General features: G+C 43.0%; 1 protein-coding gene across 8 annotated transcripts in view; it reads left to right on the forward strand.

Annotated features, from left to right (window-relative positions):
* ZBTB38 (zinc finger and BTB domain containing 38) overlaps positions 1 to 20,605 on the forward strand; it is a 158,288-nt gene that overhangs the window by 85,254 nt on the left and 52,429 nt on the right. Inside the window, exon 7 of one of the 8 annotated variants that reach the window (XR_005531128.1) lies at positions 13,339 to 13,547. The exons of the other annotated variants lie outside the window; for them this stretch is intronic. The gene's annotated coding sequence lies outside the window, so the exon portion shown is untranslated. Of the gene's footprint in view, positions 1 to 13,338; positions 13,548 to 20,605 lie in introns of those variants that run through there. 8 annotated transcript variants of the gene reach the window in all.

Genomic DNA, 20,605 nt, shown 5'->3' on the forward strand with positions numbered 1-20,605 from the left:
AGAGAGAGGCAGCGTGAGTAGGGGAGGGTCAGAGAGATAGGGAGACACAGAATTGGAAGCAGGCTCCAGGCTCTGAGCTAGCTGTCAGCACAGAGCCCGAAGCAGGGCTTGAACCCACAAACTATGAGATCTTGACCTGAGCCAAAGTCGGATGCTTAGCCGACTCAGCCACCCAGGCGCCCTAGAGATTTGTTACTATTAACATGCTAGAATATCAGCTCTAAGGATGTTCAAGATTGACTCCTAAAGGATATATAGGTCTTTTTAAAAATCTTAAAATCTTAAGAAAGGAGTTTCTTCTCTTTAAAATTTTGATTTTGCCATTACTATCACCTGCTTGTAAAAATGTTTTATCTGTGAACCTAACCAACAGACATAGAGAAAAGCAGTTTAGCAAGGGGACTTTCTTTGACTTGAAATTCTCCCCTCTTCTAGCTTTGTAGACTGCCCAGGACTATGAGTGTTCAAAAGTAAAGTAATGTAAGAGCTACTTTAATTTACAGAGTACAGAGTTAGAGATAACTCCAATAATTGTATCAAGCAACAGAAATCAGATTGTAAGTCTTGAATGCTCCTTGTAATAAACTTAAATCCAAATAGAACAAATGAGATTGAATGTGAATGTGCTTTGTAAACTTTTAGGAGTTCTGTAAATGTTATATAGCAAATATTTATTGAGTGCCTACATAAGTACATCACCGTGCTAGAAAAAACGGATTCAGCAGCAAAAATATCTGATCCCTTCCCTCTCAGACCCTGTTATGTAGGTGAGGAAATAAAACATACAGGAATAATTGTGTGGTAAATGCCAAAAAACATAGTTTAGTAATTTGAAAAGGAAGAGGTCTCTTTTTCCCCTAGGAGTCAAGAGATTCTTTCTTGAGAAAAGGCATTTAAGCAAGTCCTTGAAGGAAGTGGAGTTTCATAAAAGAGATGGGGAAAAGGCATTTGAGATAGGAAGATGAGTCAGGGGAATGAGAGAACGTGGAGCATATTCAGGGAAGGGTAGTGAATCCAGCCGAGTTAGAACTGGCCTATAGAGGCATCCAGTGGGAAATAAAACTGAGAACATTCAGTGCCAAACAATAACGGTCTTGAATATCAACGGGAAATACGAACATATTAACCAGTAGGCATTATCGCATATATTTGAACAGGGGAGTGTCACAGCTATGCATCAGGGGCATGTTCTTGTGAGTAGCTCCTGGGGAGATCAATCAAGGACGGAAGGCGGGCCAGAAACCAGAGCCTCTGAGACCAGTGAGAAGGCTTCCACAGTATAGGGAGGCAAAGGTTGAGAAAAGAAAGAAGGACTTCGGGAGGACCTAGGGAGGGATCTGGTGAGAAAGCAAGGAAGAACTGTAAGAGAGCAGGACTCCAACGGCCAGCAGACGGGGTTTCCCAGTGGAGGGAGAACAGAAGTACCAGATGCTGGGGGGTGGGGGCTGGGCTTAGGATGGCTGCTGGATTGACAAGTGCTAGATCATGTTTGTTAGTGCTTTCCTTTGTGAGGTAATATGACTTTGCAGAATGAATATTAAACAGTTTCATTTTCAAGAGTTTGTAGCTTGCGCAAATCAAGAATCGCTATTAAATTTGACCCCAGCAAGGCCCAAAACACACTTCTGATTACAAAAATTCCAGCTGTTAAATGCAGTTTTGATAGTAGTCACACGCCTCATTCTGTTGTGCGCAGGCAGACCAAAGAATAGCCGTTGATAGAATAAGTTCCTTAAAAACTCCATTTCTGTTGATGCTAGAGGTTTTCTAAAAGTAATTTAATTCCTTTGCCCTTTACTAAAAGGCTGTTATATGATGTATGTGTGTGTGAGACAAAGAGAGAGAAGGAGTCGTGTATGTGTGTGTGTTTTCATGGGCACATGAGCTTAATACAATGGAATGAGAAGACTGGGGTCAGATAAATCTAGTTTCACAACCTCACCGGGCCATTTTCCAGGCTTGTGACTTCAGAAAAGTTATGTCTCTAAGCCTAACTTTTTCCATCTATAACTCAAATAAGATTATTTGAAGATTGAGTAATATATAATTTGGTCAGGATTGTACCATAGTAGGCAGTTAATAACTGTTGATTCCCGTCTTCTTACAGCCTTGTATAGGTATGTAAATGTCTATGTAATATGCATCTATACACAAAGCCTTATCTTTATAACTCATTTTAATGTGTTGATTTTATCACAGAAAGAGCATTCCTCCCACTATAGCTAATCTATCCTGTGATAATTTAAGTGACTGGCAACTTAATATGGATAAGATTCCATGGGAGGATTTATTAAAATGTGGGTTCCCAGGCCCCTGACTCAGAGATTCTGATTATTTAGATTTGGGGGAGGGCCTAGGAATATTCATTTATTATTACTTTTTTTTTAATGTTTATTATTTATTTTTGAGAGAGAGAGACAAAACATGAATGGGGGAAGGGCAGAGAGAGACACACACACATGAGGCACAGAGAGAATCCGAAGCAGGCTCCAGGTTCTGAGCTGTCAACACAGAGCCCAATGCGGGGCTCAAACTCAAGAACCGTGAGATTGTGACATGAATTGAAGTCAGATACTTAGCCAAGTGAGCCACCATTGGAATCTTCATTTTAAACAGGCAATGTATGATGAGTGTTAACAAACGCCAGATTCTACGAAGCAGAGGAAGGGACAGACCTGAAACTTGATATGCTGATTTCAAATCCAGTTTCTACCACAGATATATCTATGTTCCAGTGTTTTGTATCATTAATGTTTATGGGTTATATTTGTAATAAGATAAAAACAAATGAGTCTCAGAGAGTCAAGGAATGCTAGTATTTGCACCCCACTGTCTCTATCTGCAGCACAGCACATTCACAGCAGTATGGGGTGACATGCCCCCAAATCAGCTTCTCTTTCTGTAGAATAAGTGGTGACACCCTGTCTCTTGTGCTCAGAGTTTGCAAAAGCAATGTAATTTTAGGTGTTGTAGCAAATAAATAATATATTTAATGGTGGCAACATTATACAGTGATGCCACTAAGATATATCCTGATGCATTTTTCTATCTGCCCTCTGGTTGACAAACATCTCTGCCATTTGATTACATTTCTCTGCCTGTCTGCATCTTGGAATCATATAATTTTTAGGCTACTTGACGTTGCTCATCTATCCCAGAGTCACTTAATCTATGAAAAAATAACTGGTCCTATATTTCCTCCTAGTCCTATCTGATTTCTTTGCTTATTCACAAGAAAGGATTGATGTTTAAACTATATATGGAGAATATAAAACCTATTTGACTTGTTCATATTGAGTTGTTCTTTATACTTCTTGCACATAATTTAAAAATCAGATAACTGAAATACAGTTATTAAAATTATACTGAGTCCTTTTATAATGTTGTTGGCATCTGTTGATGATTTGCTTCTTTTGGAGAATGCCAGTGGCCTGGAGACTTTCTAGAGTTTCTCTTTCTATTCCCATCATGCCCAAGGGCAGAAGATAGAGCAGCTTTCATGAAGTGAGTTCTATACCTAATGTGCATTATTTTAGCCATCTTATTAGAACCTCAGAATTACCTGGTATGGTGGAAATTGAGGTAAATAAGCTCAGTAGGGCAGCCGAAGAGATTTTCACACCAAAGCTCAGCCTCTTCTAAGGGGTAGGGAACCCCTGTTGTTTCTCCAACCACGTATATAGAGTATGAGATAGATCAGTGTTCCTGATTTTAGCTTGGAGACTTAGAGGCCCTGTTCTTGATATTATTATAACCACAGAATTTTGGACAAGAAGCAAGTGGAGCAAAGCAAATATGCTAACATGAAATTGTTCAGCAAATATCACCTATGTGCCAGGTCTCAGATCAGGACCCCCCACTCGTCAGGCTCCCCTAGCTCCCTCACCTATCCTATCTACTGTCCGTGTGCTGCTGCAGGCTTTCCTTTTAAAGTGAAAACACCAATGGATTTCTACACTGAAAAGATCCATCAATTTGTGGCTTGTTATAACTGGTACTGTCCCTTGTGCAGGGCTGAATGCTCCCAGAATCACTGTGCCAGTTGAACATTTAGAACACTTCCTAGGGGGATTGCTCAGAGATGCTCAGCAAGTGTTTGTTGATTATCCTCTGAGGCCCTGAAGTCTAAGGTGGGGAGAGGGAAGAAGCCCAGAGCCCTGCATAGGGAAGTTGGGAGAGAGAAAAAGGCACCATGGTGTGAGAGACCAGACAAACCAGAAGCCTAGGACTATTCCCCATGACCTACTGAGGCAACTTGGGAAGGAAAGTCATTTAACTTTACTAACTTGGTTTCCGCATCTGTAACCACAGAAGGTTTGGCTCAGTGACGATTGAGGTTCCTTCCAGCTCTAAGATGCAGTAATTCTGTTCTGTCTCCAGCAGAAAAACATAGGGGCTGGGACAAGTGGGTGGAAAGGGGGGACAAGAGTTAACCCTATGTTTGAGGTCTCCCAGGGGTCCTGATTTCAGAGTTCCCTCTGACTGTCCTCATAGACAGACTAGTACCAGCCAGAGTTTGGGTTCTGCTTTTACCCTCTACACTTTTGAGGCAAGTGTATGAATTAAAGGGTGGGAGATTGTTTTGGAGAAAATTAGGATTCTTACAAAAAGAGCCTGGCTAGGAATCAATCAAAAGATGATAAAGTGGGAGGTAGGGAAGCATGGTTTTCAAATTTCATGGCTAGAAAGAACCTCAAAAGTAAACTAACTCAACCTCCTCTCCTTCTAGATAAGGATATAGGAGTCCAAGGAAGTCGTAGAACTTACTCAGGATCACACAGCTAGTTGTAGCAAGCTGGGGACAGAACCCGCTGTCCATTGCCCAGTCCAGTATGTTCTCTGCAGAAACAGGTGGGTTCTGTCTTAAAGCAGGTTATAAGGAGAGCAGAAGATGGCAGTGAGCAAGCAAAGTGCAAAGAGGGGCTGAACCTGTTCTATGGGAGAAAGTGGACCGTAATGCCCACAGGGCTTCTCGTACACAGTAGGACACCATGATGCAAAACTTCCATCCTGTTGACCATTTGGACTCTTGTCAATCAAAATAGTCAGAAGGTGGGAGAGGCAGAAGGTGGTTTCCTATTTATTTTTTATTAATTTTTTTATGTAGGCTTCATGACCAGCATGGAGCCCAACATGAGGCTTGAACTTGTGACCCTGAGATCAAGGCCTGAGCTGAGATCAAGAGTCGGCCACTTAACCAGCTGAGCCACCCAGTGCCCCTGATTACCTGTTTTTTAAAAGCATTTTAGGGCAAATTACTAAGCTATAAAATAATTTAATTTTGATAGGAATTAAATATTTTCTGAAGGAATATGAAGAAGACCCAGCTTGTACTGGCTACTTCTGTGCATGTGTTTTGTTGACCCATTTTGCTGGCCACTTTTATACATGTGTTCATCTCATGGTGTATTTTCATGAGAAACCCAGTGGCTATTTAAATCCTAGAGGAGCATCCTGGGGTTATTTCAGCAATCCATGAAGGCAGGCTTTGTGCAAGGTGAGATAGATGTGAGCTGTCACTTCCTGCTTCATGAGTTGGACATTGTTTCTAGGCCCCATTTTGTCTGTGTTATTTTTCCTGTTCATGTGTTAGAACAACTTCTGATTATTTGTAGAGTTGTTTACAATTAGATAATAAGACCACCAATTCAGTAAAGACAAAGCAGAATTTCTTATCTTGCCAGGCAAGGAGACCCAAACTTTTATTTTATTGTAGACATAGAGATTTCTGATTAGTTCTCATAGAACATTGATTGACTTCTAGTCCAAAATGAGGATTTCCTTTTTTTTTTATTAAAATTTTTTTTATTGTTTATTTTTGAGACAAAGAGAGACAGAGCACGAGTTGGGGAAGGGCAGAGAGAGAGAGACAGAAACTGAAGCTCAAGTCTCTGAGCTGTCAGCACATAGCCCAACCAGGGGCTCGAACTCATGAGCCATGAAATCATGACCTGAGCCGAAGGATGCTTGGCTGACTGAGCCACCCAGATGTCCCCAGGATTTCCTTTTTTAAAACTCTACTCAGCATTCTGGTCTGTCCCTGTCTACACCTGTTTATTCTGTTCTTGTAGTCCCTGACTTGAGCTCAAAGAGCAAGGCTTTCCAAGATCCCAGTGCTCTCTTCATGCTTGTGGGTGGAAGCAGTTAAGACTGCCTCATAGTAGCCAAAGTCATACCTGCTTTCTGGGTGCCTGCCACAGAACTGTATTTTCTGTCCTTCCGTCAGACTGATGTGACTTCCACCTTTGCTTTAATGGGAGTACCACCTTGAGGACGCAGAAGGCACTAGATTAGTTGGAAAAAGCAATGACGTGGCAATGAGATGAAGCCCTGACTGGGCTTTTACTCCCACGTTAGAGAACTGGCCTTCCCTGACTGCTGTAAATAGGGTTAAAAAAAAAAGAACCTGACCTTTAAATTTTTTTCCTGTCAAGGTCTAGCAGTTCTGGAGTTTTCTGTAGCCACTACACATTGTAAGTTGACTTTTTGCACCGAAGCACCATTAATTACCCTGGAAACGCATCTTTTGTTAAATATACACTGCAGAGTGAGTCCCTTACCCTGTTTTGTTATGTATTTAATATTCTTAATATTTGGTTTTGGTTTTGACATTTTCAGGAAATCACTCAAGAGCTTTTTGCCACATTTGAATCATCATCTATTTTAAGAGTTTCTTTTCTATTTATTGTTACGAGTTTCTGATAAGATGATTTGCGCCTCTATTTTAGGAAGTCCTTTTTGAGGCCTTTTATTTTTTAAATGAAGTTTAAATAGGAGTTTTAGCTCCAATCCTAGTAGCTACCCTCCATTAAAAATGACGTATTTCTTTGCCCCATGAGGTTCCCTTGCTTAGGGAGGATAAAAAAAAGTCGGGTGATTAGTCATTGTGGCGTTCGGCAAACAAATCCTTTGGAGGCCATGATTTATGTTACTGATCAGGGGGACAAAAGGTTCTGTCTGTCTCTAGACATTTACAGTTGTGAAAGTTAGTGCTGTGTATTCCCAGAAGGTCCCCCAAGTGTCCTGTTTGTTGTGTTCAGGTTTCCCAGCCCGGTGGCCATTTTCTGTGAGTTTGAATCCCTGTGTGAAGCCCCTCCCACTGTGGAGTCTATGAGCATTTTGTTTTCTAAAATGAAAGCACAAGCAGAAACTCGAGCTGTTCTGCAGAACAGGCTGTTCTTCAGAGTTTTTTAGATCAGTATATTCAAAAGCACAGTTTTTTAAACAGCCTATAGTAGGTTTTTATCTGCAGCAGGTTTGGGTTTGTTTGGAGGATTTTACTATGTTTTTAGTGTAGGCAACTTATTTATTGCTGAAACTGCTCTCTGTTTTCCCCGCAGATACTTTCAGTCAGACAGGTGAGCAGGGGAACGATTTTGATACCTGACTACTGCCAGAAACCATTCAGTTTCGAGTTAGTTTCCTTTGGTGTGAGATTGGCAAAAAGCTCCCTGGAACTCTCAGTTCCTTTAATATCCCTTCCTCCTCCTGCCTTTTCCACCCACCAGTTTTCCCCAGGCGATTTCTTTTGTCTCAGCCGCTGTGCGTCCATTTGAGTGACCAGCCAGAGTTTTTGTAGCATTTCCACCGTGCGCAGAAGCTCCGGGGCCTCCAGTTGTACGTCAGACCTACGGACTGGCTTGCGTGACAGCTCCGCTTGTCACCTGTATCTCCTGGACCCTGGGAGGAGGTGACTGTTTCACAATCCCATGCCGCCTCAAGGATCTATGCTGCCATGCCTGGCCTCACTCCAGGGATCGCAATGTTGCCAGCGGTGGCTTCAGACTGGAAAAATGGGAGGTGGAAGAGAAATGATGGAAAACACGGGAGGAGGAAACGTGTGAGCAAGGAAAGTACGTATGTGGACTCGGATATATGAGAGCTCGGGTCCATGAAAATGATCCCTGTGCATTGGCATTTCACCAGCGGGGAACACGCTGTGGACTGTGGACTCAGTGTTGACAGTGGGGAGCAAGCGCGGCGGAACAGGGAAGAGCATCAGCAGCTTTTCTCCAGGAGGTCCCCGCTGGTGCCAGAGGCCAGAAGGATCAGCTCTGCACCACGACCCCTACATCCTGGGTCTCTGGAGCAGAATTTGCTTCCTTGGGTTGACCACCATTGTTCTATTGAGCAGTTCACAAGGATTCCCTGGAGACACTGGTGATCTTGGTAGATACACTTTACTGTGTGTATGCCGTTGTTGGAAGCCCAGACTGCGAGGTTGTCCAGGCTGTGTTTCTGTGATCTAGCTTTTAGAATTGTTATTTGTGTGTCACAGCAGTGAAGCGTGGTGTCATTCAGAATACTCTGACCCAGGAAGGAACCACTGGTAAAGGCCTGTGCTTTCTTAGCAATTACCGCTTCCCCACTACATCATCTGCTAATGATGAATATGGAACCTCTTTTGGAAAGGAAAGCACGTACCTCCAGGAGTATGAATCTGATTTTGAGGAGCTCGAGTTGACCTTGTGGTTGAAGTGCCTTTCGAAGCAAAGTGAGGAGTTTGAAATCTGCCACCCTTCCCCCTAAGAGTCATATATTAAGGAGTTTTCCACCTGGGCATGAACAAACTGGAGGGATCCTGAAGAAATATTATGTGATCCAAATATACTCCATGTTAAGGCTTCTATGTTAAGGCTTCTTACCACCTATCCTTCATTAGGATGGAAAACTTCAGTAGTTTTGGAAGCTTGGATACTGAGACCTCACCATATAATTTTTAGGAAGGCATTGAATCACTGTATAGAAATGGAAAAATTATAGGCAGAATGAAACTTACAAGTGGTTTCTACTTAGGTTATTATAGACTAAGGTCTAAAGTTCAGACACATATGGGGGCAAGAAAATAATATGAATGTTCATTGTAGGCTGGGTGTAAGAAGATAGAATGGTGAAACTGTGGCAAGCCAGAGGCTTGAAAAACTTTTTAAATATTGGAGGGCCAAATGAAACATATCTACAGGCTGAATTCAGCCTCCAGACTGCTTACATGCCAATTATAGAGCCACACCACCTGACTCAGCCCACCAACCTGGATTTCCTCAGTGGCAGCCTGCCCAGTCTTTTCTTGCAGAGCGTTGGGCTTGAAGTTCTCCAGGACCCATCCCAAGGAAAAGTCATGGCCATTGAACCTTATCCGTGTCACAGCAAATAAAGGGAACCACTTTGAATATAAACAGTATCTGTGTCATAACAGGCAAAGTAATTTGTCAGTAGAATCAGCAGCAAAACGCAGCGTGTATGTCCAAGGACATCTGGGGGACATCTTGAGAGGCATCAGCCGTAACAGCCTTTATTAAGCTGCGCAGTGCTCACTGTGCCCATCTCAGGATAGAACAGGAAGAACCCACCAAAGGAAGCCACTCCCTGTTTAGGCATGTTCCTCCCAAGGCAGCCAAATGGAGCCAAAGCTGCAGAGGCGAACCTGGCTGGCATCGGGCCATGGGATGACAGTGAAGGACAGCAGGCATTTCATGATATATTAAGCTCTGGTGTTGACTTCCTCAGTCCAAAGATGCTTTCTGAAATATCAAGCAGTTTAGCTGCTGCCTAACTAGTCCCAGACTGGGAGGGATAGTGTGAGAATTGGCCTCTCTGTTGACACTTGATTGACCTTCTGCACATCCTGGAATTTAAAATGCCTTGCCTTTTTTCTAAATATCTTTTAACCACTCCTGTTTTCCGCAGCTCTCTTGGTACAGAGTGAATCATAATGTCTGTAAAGCACTTAGCACAGGGCCGAGCTTGTAGAAAGCACTCAGTAAATATTAGCTCTTCCTGTCATTGGCATCATCGTCATCACCATTATAACTATAATCATTTGACCAGCAGGTAAGGGAACTTGGTTTCCTTAAACCTGAAACCCAGGTGTACACCTCAGCCGTCTCCACCCTGACGAAAATGAAGATGGACCACATATATGTGACCCGCTGTGTCAGAAAATGCGCTAGACAGGAGGCCCAGCTGACTCATGCGCATGAATGTTTGGGGAACACTCCTCTAGATGCTGTGGGGAAGCAGAGACAGACTAGCCTAGAGATGGGTCCTTGCGGGTTTGCTAGCTAGAAGATGCTTTGGGAGAGTCTGAGAGGGTGAGGACATTTTGAGGGAAGTGCCTTTTATATTATACAGTGAGGATGTATAGATGTACAGTAAGGATGGGGTGGTTTTGACCACACCAGGAATCTGATTCTGAAGGCTAGTGTTCTCGAGCTGTGACTTTTCAGCCTGGCATGTGGTTCCTTTCCACCCGCCCCACCCCCCACTGACCTTCTGGACATGCAAACCATCTTGCCAAGAAGGGAAATTCCTATGTTAAGAGGCCAGAAAACCTTTGTGTGTCAGGGAACCGACACAAGTAATTACAGTGTAGGACTTCAGTGGTGGAATGTGTATCCGTGTAAAAATAAGGAGTGATGTGGTCTCAGTAAAGATGCAGGGACCCCAGTAGGCATGAGAAGGGAGGTGTAACTGAACCTTCTTTAATGTTGGAGACTGAGAGTTTTACCTGCTCCTAAGGAAACATTTGGAAAGATAGAAGTAACGAATCCTGTGCTGCCTCGGTGAGTTGACTGGAAACTACTAGAGTGGTGAGGAGAAAGTAGCCACAGTATCTTAGAGACCAAAGCCTAACTTCGTATCTAATTAAATTAATTTAGGAAGTGAATTAATGAAAAGCCTTTTCAGCCTTTCAAAGCTTTCACCTATATTTTGAGAGAAGCATGGTCTAGCATTTGTTAATGATCATGGTGATTTTTTCCAGTCTGCATGTACTTTCAGATGGCCATGTGCACTGCACACTTAGTGGCCCGGGGTCTTAGGCAGCGCAAGACTTGGAAGTGCAGCTGCAGATTTTAGTCCCTGAAATAGTTCTCTTTCTTCCTCTTCTTCTTCTTCTTCTTCCTGCTGCTGTCAGGGAACTTAGCCTGGAGTTCTGGATCTCAGTACCCTCTCCCATTTATCCAGATGGGTTGTTGCCATGGTGTCTGTATTAGGTTGAATATGGCCCCCAAAAGAGATATGCATATCCTGATGCTGTGCATATGACCTTATTTGGAAAAAGGATCCTTGCAAATGTAGGTAAGTTCAGAATGTTGAGATGAGAGGCGCCTGGGTGGCTTAGTCGGTTAAGCGTCCGACTTTCGCTTAGGTCATGATCTCGCGGTTCGTGGGTTCAAGCCCCACGTTGGGCTTTGTGCTGACTGCCAGCTCAGAGCCTGGAGCCTGTTTCAGAGTCTGTCACTCCCTCTCTCTCTGACCCTCCCCTGCTCATGCTGTCTCTCTCTCTGTCTCCTAGAAATAAATAAAACATTAAAAAAAATTTTTAAAATAAAAAAATAAAAATAAAAAAAAAAATGTTGAGATGAGTTCATCCTGGATTCTGGGGTGGGCCCAATATCCAGTAACAACCAGCCTTATAAGAAACACACAGAGGAGCAACCAATAAAGAAAAGGCCACGTGAAGACATAGGCTGAGATTAGAGTGACACAGCCACAAGCCAGAGAATGCCTAGAGCCACCAGAAGCTGGGAAAGGCAAGGAATGATTGTCCTCTAGCAAGTTCAGAAAGAGCGTGGCCCTGCTGATAACCTTGATGTCAAACTCCAGCCTCCAGAACTGTGAGGGAAGAAATTTGTTGATGTAAGTCACCAAGTTGGTAGCAACTTGTTACAGGATTCTTAGGAAGCTGGATACAGTGTCCAGTCCTAGTCTTGATCCAGAAATGCCTGGGAATGTGTGAAAACCAGTCTCTGGGGCTTTACCTTGACCATTCTGATTCTGTCAGGCAAGGGTGGCACCAAGAACTCCAGTTTTAATGAGGGCATCCAGGTGACCCTGGTACATCTGTTCCCCCTCAGGAGTGGTGTTCCTCCTTCTGTTCATCCACTTTATTTACATCTGAATCTTCAGCCAGGCTTGCTGTCAGCAGCAAGGTGTGTTTTGGATGCCTTTTGATAGCATATTCCACAGGCTCCTCAGGGAACACTGACTTTATTATCTTTCTCCCAGACCTGCTCTTTGATCGGGTTCCCTACCTGCTGGTGGTACATTGAAGCAATGGAATTGGGGTATAAGCTGTCATCCTTCACTCTCTCTTTCCTCTCATTTCCAGGGAATTGATTCTTCCATCCAAATAGCTTTCAGATCTATCTTCCCTCTTCATTCCCCACCTTCCCCTTGTCTTCTTTCTAGACTCCTTCCAGACCTCTTTCTCACCAGATGGTTCCCAGAATGATCTGTCTGCAAATTTGTCAAATGATCCTCCCTTAAAATCTTTTAGATGACTAACCATTGTCCAGGCTGCACGATGAGAATCAACTGGAGGGGTGCCTCGATGGCTCAGTCAGTTAAGCATCTGACTCTTGATTTTGGCTCAGGTCATGATCTCACAGTTTGTGAGTTTGAGGCCCATGTGGCCTCTGCTCTGACAGTACAGAGCCTGCTTGGGATTCTCTCCCTCCCTCTGATCCCCAGCTCGCTCTCTCTCTCTCTCTCTCTCTCTGAAAATAAATAAACAAACTTAAAAAACTCTCAGTACCCATTACTCACCCAAGACCAAACAAACCAGAATCTCGAATTGGAACCTGCTGTTGGTTTTTTATTCAGTCTGTAGGTGAGTCCAATATGCTAGACTAGAGGGTAAAATCCAAAGTCTTGATAACATACAAAACTCTTAACAACTGGGTCCCTACTAGTTTGACCCTCTGTCTCTCCATCAGGCCTTGTTCATACCCTGTGCAACAGCCATCCCCACCACTCTGCCGTTCCCCAAATGTGTCATTCTGTCTCAGGCCTCCTAGCCTTTGCTCAGACCTCTGCCTGGAGTAGAATGCCTTTTTCTCTCTTGGATTTCAAAGAAATGCTCCCTGTCTTCCAGGACTCTGTTCCACCTCTCTTTCCCTGACTTTCCTTCCCTAAACTGTTTAAAGCTGCCTCCTCCAGAGTGCTGGGCACAATCACTAGAGTGTGGTCATCATGGTGGAGCTGTTTCTGTGCATGTCTGTCTCTTCTGGTAGACTGTGGGCTCCAGGAAGTTGCTGAATGAGGGAAGGTATAAAGGATTTAACAAGGCCAAGGGGTTTAAATAGTGTTTCTGCTTCTCTGAATTATTGGGCCCATGCTGCCTTATACCTCATCAGACACTTGTTAAAAAAACAAAAATATATTTGGTTTTAATGACTGTAATGAAATTTTAGTAGTAGTAGTAGTAGTAGTAGTAAAAATAGTAGTAGTTACTAATAGTAGTATTAATTGAACACTTGCTAACTAAGTTCTCTTATAGTCATTGCTTCATTTAACTGAGCCAATAATCATCTCAGGTATCATTCCATTTTATAGAATGAATTAAACAAGATGTGCAATCAAGTAATGCAAGATGGCAGAGAATACAAAGTGGAATGCAGACATCATCACCTGGTTGGCAGTGTCAGTGGTTTGTAGGCTGGTCAGGAAAAACTGGATCTATTGGTCAAAATGGCTATTGATAATCTCTTGAATGGCATATTGGCACTGAATTTGGCACAAAACAAACACAGCCATTAAACACATTACTCGAAAGATGAGATGGTAATTTATATTTATTAACATTTGGAATAACAGAAATACAGTCTTCCTTTTAAGTATGCTAGAAGGAGTTTGTGACCACAGTCACAAGATCAGGGTTGAAAACCCAACCTTGCCAAATACATAATATGTGGTGTTAGGATTTGGCTTAATTTTTCTGAGCCTCAGGGTCTTCATCTTTGAGATAGAAATATCACTTCACAGCCCACAGTGCTATTGTGAGAAAGAAAATGAAATGGTATGTATGAAAGGGATTTGTAAATGGCATAGGGCTAAACAAGAGTAAGGCTGAGTGTTCTTGTCCTTGTTCTGCATTTGGGTCTAAAAGGTTGGCCTTTAGAAAGTGTCAGGTTGGAGAAGGTGGTGTCCTGCTGGGTCAGTGAATATGGGCACTAAGGCAGTTAGTTGTAGGTTGTCAGATTTCCTGCTGGGGCAGGGTATGAGCAGGCTGGGTTGTGAGCCCAGAAAAACAAATGGCATGAGCTAGTTAGGGAAGATGTGGGAATAAGGAAGAGTAGTTAGAAAATTAACATCTTACACTTACCAAAACAACAGAGCTGAGAATGTAACTGGTTAGGGATTTGCATTGGTTCACCTGTAACCAAGGACCAGCCCAAGGACCACAGATCAACTCTAGGGAGCTGGTTCTTTTAAGTAAAAGCTCTTTTCTGCAGCTCAGAAGTTTTCTGGATCTCAGCACAAGAGCTCATTTATCCTGAGGTCTCAGTGTCTTGATTCCAAACATATTAATGCATTAACACAGACAGAGCTGTTCTTCACAGGGCCACTTCCTCATTGTGTAGAGTCAACCTGCTTCCTCATCAGAAATGAAACCAAGGCTTTATCTTTTTTATCCTGATAGATTGAAAAATATTTTCCAAGTTCTGATCTTAAAATATGATGGCAGGGGGAAGGGAGGGTGGGGAGAGGTGAGAATGACCACATTCTGCCAGTCTTTGGAGGTGAGCGTAGAAAACAGCCCTGCCTTTTTGTCACAGAAACTTATCTGTAAGTTTCAGGAGGACAAATCTGTGTAACATGTTTTTAAAGAATTAGTAGATTGATTTTAAGTTAGAATTTACATTCTAAAATATCCCCACACACTGGAGATGATGGACAAAATGAACAAGATTAAGTGTAATCAGAATAAATGAGTTAATTTTTAAGTTTCAGTTAAAAAAAATCAGCCTTGGAAGTTTGGAAGCCAAGGAAGAAGAAAACAAGGGAGGAAAGGAGAACTCCATGCCATTTAAAAAAAAAAAAAAAAAAACATGTGTATATCCTAAATAAAATCAGTTATTTGCTTACTATTTGCACTTGCTGAGTGCTCAGGTACTTCGTTTAATCCTCCCAACACCCTGTGTGGTGTGTGTTAGGAAGGTCAAGTCCTTTCTGTGGTCGTGCTGTTGGCCAGCAGGTCCCAACATCTGCCATTTGAGTATGATATAGTGAAGCATCTGGAATCGAAGTCCAGAAACCAGTTTTGGTCACACCATAGGATCTTAGACTTTGCCACGCCTCAGTTTACTTGCATCCAAAGTGAGAGGCTTAGACCAAATCTAATGCTCTTTTTGTCTACAAAACCCTCTTCACAGTGGACTAGCAGAAGGGATTTGAGATGTTTAGCCCAGGAAAGGGGACGTGCTAAATAAACCTTCAAAGGGCTATGGTGGGGCAGAGGCCACCACTGAGGGCCCTCTCTTTGCTCCTGGTGAGGACTGCTCCTCCCAGGAGGAAATTGATGCACTGGGCAGTACAGTCCCCACCCTTTATCTGAAGACTCTCTAGAAGCCATTTGTGACCAATTAAGAACGAGTTAGAGTGCAACCTCCACTAAGAAGCAGGCTCTCTTTGTTACCTAAAACACTCAGTGTCTATTTCTTTTGGAGCAGTGCATACTCATCTGCCCATTTTGAGGAGGATTGGGGTGGGATAGTGGGAGATGGGGTGGGAGAATGGGGGACGGCATTACCAGCTACCCAGGACACTAGAGCATTTCTCTGTGTGGACTCAGCACCATCTTGTGGACACAGCACTCTGGACTGGGGATGGGCTTTGGTCATCAAATATAAAAGAACCTCAAACACAACCCAGAAGAGGCTGCTGCCAAGGCAAAGCTCTGTCTAAAGGATCATTTTTTAACAGGGGCTGTCTAATCGCAGAGCTAGGAACTGCCTTAGGGAATTTACCTTTATGACCATAACCCTGTTATTAAGCCTATGACACCTAGAAGAACAGCGTGGGCAGGCTCAGTGACATGGTAGCCAGACCTTCCCAGGAGTTGTGTTTACTGGGAAGGGCTTCAGTTGCAGAGGCCTCCTTAGGAGGGAGCCCCAGGCTCTTTCCTCCATGGCCTCCCTTCCCCACGTCCTCTATCCAGCCCCACCCCTTCTGGTACAGAGGTGCCTCTGCCCTGCCTCCTTTCTTCCTTGCTGGTATTGATTGCCACTCTGGGCATAACTTCTTTATGGTGCTTAAAGGCCCCCTTCCCAGTGAGGTGAGGATGGAACAGAAGGGAGCTGTGAGGAGAACAGAACACTCAGGTTGCAAAATGCTTTGCCTTCCCTAACTCTGTCTACTAACACTGGTGAGGCTGGCCATATGGATGTTTTTGCCATTTCTGTGTGTGAAAAAACTGAGTAATGATCTAATCTGAGGCTAAGATGATAGTCTGAGGGTACTCTTGCTCTGTGCCTTGACCCACAGTGGAAAGAGCAATGTGTGGGCCCAAAGAAGCCACTGACCTCTTTTCTGCTTATTCTTCACAGTAGGGTTGTGGTGGGTAATATCTTTAATGGGCATATAGGACCTCCCCCCCAAAGAACAATAGAGTCACTGATTTTCTATTTGTTAATACAGTTATTGGTTTTATTTATCATAAATATCATGATGCATGTACTTATTCTTTTTTTTAATGTTTATTTATTTATTTATTTATTTATTTATTTATTCTGAGAGAGAGAGAAACAGCATGAGCAGGGGAGGGTCAGAGAGAGAGGAGACACAGAGTTTGAAACAGGCTCTGAGCTAGCTGTCAGCACAGAGCCCGACGCGGGGCTCGAACCCACAAACCGTGAGATCATGACCTGAGCCAAAGCCGGACGCTTAGCCAACTGAGCCACCCAGGTGCCCCTGAACTTATTCTTTAAAAGTAAACATTGGTTCTTTCAATTGCATTACTATACCTGTGTTTTTCTTGCAAGACTTTGATACAAGAACTCTTACTGTATTACCCATAGTTCCTTATTTTGCCAAATACATGTTTTTGCATTTACCTTCCAGGACTATTTTGAGGCTAACTCCTTTTCTTCTGGGGTCAGGCTGGCTCCCCACTGCCCAACCTGTGAGAACTAGTCTTGCTCAGGCTCACTGGAAGCCCTTGAAGCCTGAGACTCTCTAAGCCATTCATCTTTCCACTTTAGCTTCAGAGAAACCCTTGCTTACAAAATGGCCCCTGATTCCTACCTTTCAAGCAACAAGCATTAAATTGGTTGTTATCATCAGAATGAGATGGGCTAAAGAAAAGAGTTGTAGGTATTGTTTTCTGGAATTTTCATGGAAAATTAGGGTGAAAAGAGCAATAGAATGAGATACATTTTATGTGTAAGGTGCACTAACATCCATTTTGTAGAAAAAAAAAAAAAAACAGGCCTGGAGGTGTTAATTAACTTGTCCAAGTGTCCGAGTTCATACAGCTAGCACATGGCAGAACTGTTTTTTGAGCATGAAGATGTAACTAAGCAGACAGAGAAAAGACAGCCCAATGGAACAGGAGAAGAAGAGCTTGGGACTACTGACTACATCAGATAGTTGTCCAAAATTTTCCTCACGGACTTCAGTGGAAGCTTAAACCAGATCCCAAATAAGCACAAAACTTGTTAAACCCCAGACTGAACCCAAATTTTTAATTTTTTTTAAATGAACAAACCACAATCTAATGAATCCATCACTAAACTGAGATATAACTAAAAGAATTCTAAAATCAAAAATCAAAAATGTTCTCTAAAATAAGTCATACCAAGCTGACAAGTTACTAGGTTCTTAAAGTAAGAAGGAGGTCCCAGAACACGGCCCCTGCAGAAGCCCCGTGGTGGGAGGGGCGAGGAGTCTGTGCACGGGACACGTGCAGCAGCAGAGCAGAGGTGAAAGAACGAGGTGAAAGAACGTAGCTCTCTAAAACAAGCTCGCCACCCTGTAAACTGATAGCACCCTAACTTTGCCTTGTATAGCGTAATTTGAGTGATCTAACTTAGGACAAGTACACATCATGGAAATTTATAGATGATTTAAATATTTGTCTTAAATCTTGTTCTGGTTTCTTTCCTATCAAGCTTTTTACCAGAATTCCTCATAAATAGTTAACTTGAATGATTTTATTTAAATCTTTGATACCTTTTTTCCACGTGCTAAGAAGAATGCTAACAAAGGATGCAACTAAAGAAAGAAAAGAATTTAGATGATACTTGTAATTAAATGCCCACATCTGAGCTAAGGTTCAGATCTAACTGCTGTCTGCATTAGGGAGGAATGATTAGTTGATGAGCCCCTTTGGGATATTAAGTAGTGTGAGGGGTGATGGGGACCTCTGGGCACACAGTGAAATGGAACATATGTCCCTGCCATTGAGGAATTTCATATTCCTTACATTTTGGGCCTGGGGCCAAGGCTTGCAATATTTGTTCCCACTGACATTTGCAACTAATTATTAATTGGTAGTAGTAATAATAATAGCTCATGGTTAGTAAGCTTGATTTTGTTCCAGACACTAGGCAAAGCCCTTTATAGGTATTATCATTTAATCCTCATATTAACCCTGATAGATTCTATTTTTAGCTCCATTTCACAGATGAAGAGGCTGAGGTGCAAAGAGCTTAAAAACATGCCCAAGGTCATGGCCAGAATGTGCCAGAGCCAGGTCCACCTGACACCAAAGTTCAAGCTCTCTGCCATCATCCCAGATTGGATGTGATCTGCCTCATCCTGAATTATCCTTAGGGAGAGCCCTGTTTCATGAATGGATTAATATGGTGCTTTGGGGTCTCTCAGTTCTCCTGGTTCAGGAGTTCTCATCTCCCCACTCGCCCTTTCAATACCCACTTCTTATGGTAGCTCCTTTGTTGCACTCAGTAACTGGTGAGTGGTAAGCATTTGATAAATATTACCTTGAAATAGAAGTGAATCAAAAAATAATAATAGCGGGGCACCTGGCTGGTTCGATCGGTAGAGCATGCAACTCTTGATCTCGGGGTTGTAAGTTCAAGCCCCACATTGGATGTAGAGGTTACTTAAAATCTTTTTTAAAGTAGGCCTCATGCCCATCATGGAGCCCAACGCAGGGCTTGAACTCATGACCCTGAAATCAAGACCTGAGCTGAAATCAAGAGTAGGATGCTTTAAAGGACTGAGCCACCCAGGCGCCCCATAAAAATAAAATCTTTAAAAAATAATAATGATATTTATGAGTGCCATATATTACTTTCAGGTTTACATTTTTTTTTAGGTACACAAATTAAAAATAGAATGTCATGGAAAATTCTGACTTTCCCCAGGTGTTCACCTCAGAGCCACCTGGTGGTCCATATGGTATCTTTATGCATTTTAAAGAAACCACCCCCTCCGTGTGGCAGGAGGATGCAGCCCTCACCAGTGTACCTGCCTGGCCAAGCAGAGCATGAGCTGGCTCTCAGTCTGCCCTTCCTCACAGCATATCACAGGGCAGAACCTGTCCCCCTGCATGTGGCAGCCCTGCTCAAGTCCAGTTGAAAGTTTGCCAAGCACTCACACACTGGTAAGTGGGCTGGGGTTGTGAGCAGGCAGAAAAGCCAAGTTCTTTATTTCTTGGTGCTTCTGAACCTGAAATGGAGAGTCTAGTTTTTGAGTTCTACTGCCTGGGTCTGAATCCCAGCTGTGCTGCTCAGCAGTTAAATGACCCCAGTCAAGTTACACAGCCTCTCTGCACCTCAGTTTTCTCATTTACAAAATCGGGTTGCCGTGAACTTAATCGGGACGGTGTGTACAGTGTGTAGAACAGCACTGGGCACGTGGATGTCCCAGTTAGGTGCCGAGGGGACAGCATGTGGCTGGCGTAGGTGGTGAATTTCCTCTTGTCAGATGAGCAGGTCTCGTTGGGGACGTTGATGTGTTTGTGGTGGGGTGTCAGTGTCACATGACAGCAGCCCTCAGGAAGCCTGGCCAGAGAGGCTCTCTAACGAGCAGGGGACAGCAGCATAGTGAGGTCATGGGCCAATGCATGTGCACAACATAGCTCAGTAACATTTTTATACTACACCCACGTGTTGACTACTTTGAAGTTTTAGTATTTTTTTAAAAGTTATTTTAAAAGTTTGTTTCCAGTTTAAGCATTTAAGAGACAAAGACCGAATCCCTAGAGTTAAAACTGTTTAAGAATAAAATTCGTCTGAGTAAATTTTAAAGGTTTTATTGACTTTATTCAGTAGTTTGTGAATTGGGCAGCATCCAATCTAGCAGATAAAAAAAGGAGTGCCAGAGAGCTATGCAAGGCAGAGATTTTATAGGCAGATGGAGCAGAATAAGGAAGTTGCACTCGGCAGAGAGGCAGATTGGTATTCAAGGTTACTCACCTTATAGAGGGTGGCAGGGCCTTATCAGCAGAGTACTTAATGCTGATGAAAGTTGATTCGTGATTAACTGGTTTAAGATTCCATTTCTGGAAGAGCTAAAGCCAAGTTAAGTTTCAGTTGGTGACATGGGGCTTAGCATAAGCAAATCCATTTTGGGCCTGTTGTCTTTCACAGAACAAAGCGTATCAGGGCATAAAGTGTTGCTCTTTTCCATTTTTTTTTTTTTTTTAATTTGAGCCCAAGCAGTAATAGTAAGCCATTTTTCAGTGTTTCAAGGCTGCGTTTCAGTGTTTTAACTTGTTTGAGCAGTGACAACTTTGTGGGTAGATAGATGGCCCTGGCTTGTCTTATCCTGCTCAGGTTTAGGCTAGCAGTGTTGATTTGATGTGTGTGTGTGTGTGTGTGTGTGTGTGTGTGTGTGTGTTTTCTATCATATCGAA

The sequence above is a fragment of the Hyaena hyaena genome, unplaced genomic scaffold (assembly GCF_003009895.1).
Source record: "Hyaena hyaena isolate Hyena2069 unplaced genomic scaffold, ASM300989v1 scaffold_311, whole genome shotgun sequence".
Classification (NCBI taxonomy): domain Eukaryota; kingdom Metazoa; phylum Chordata; class Mammalia; order Carnivora; family Hyaenidae; genus Hyaena; species Hyaena hyaena.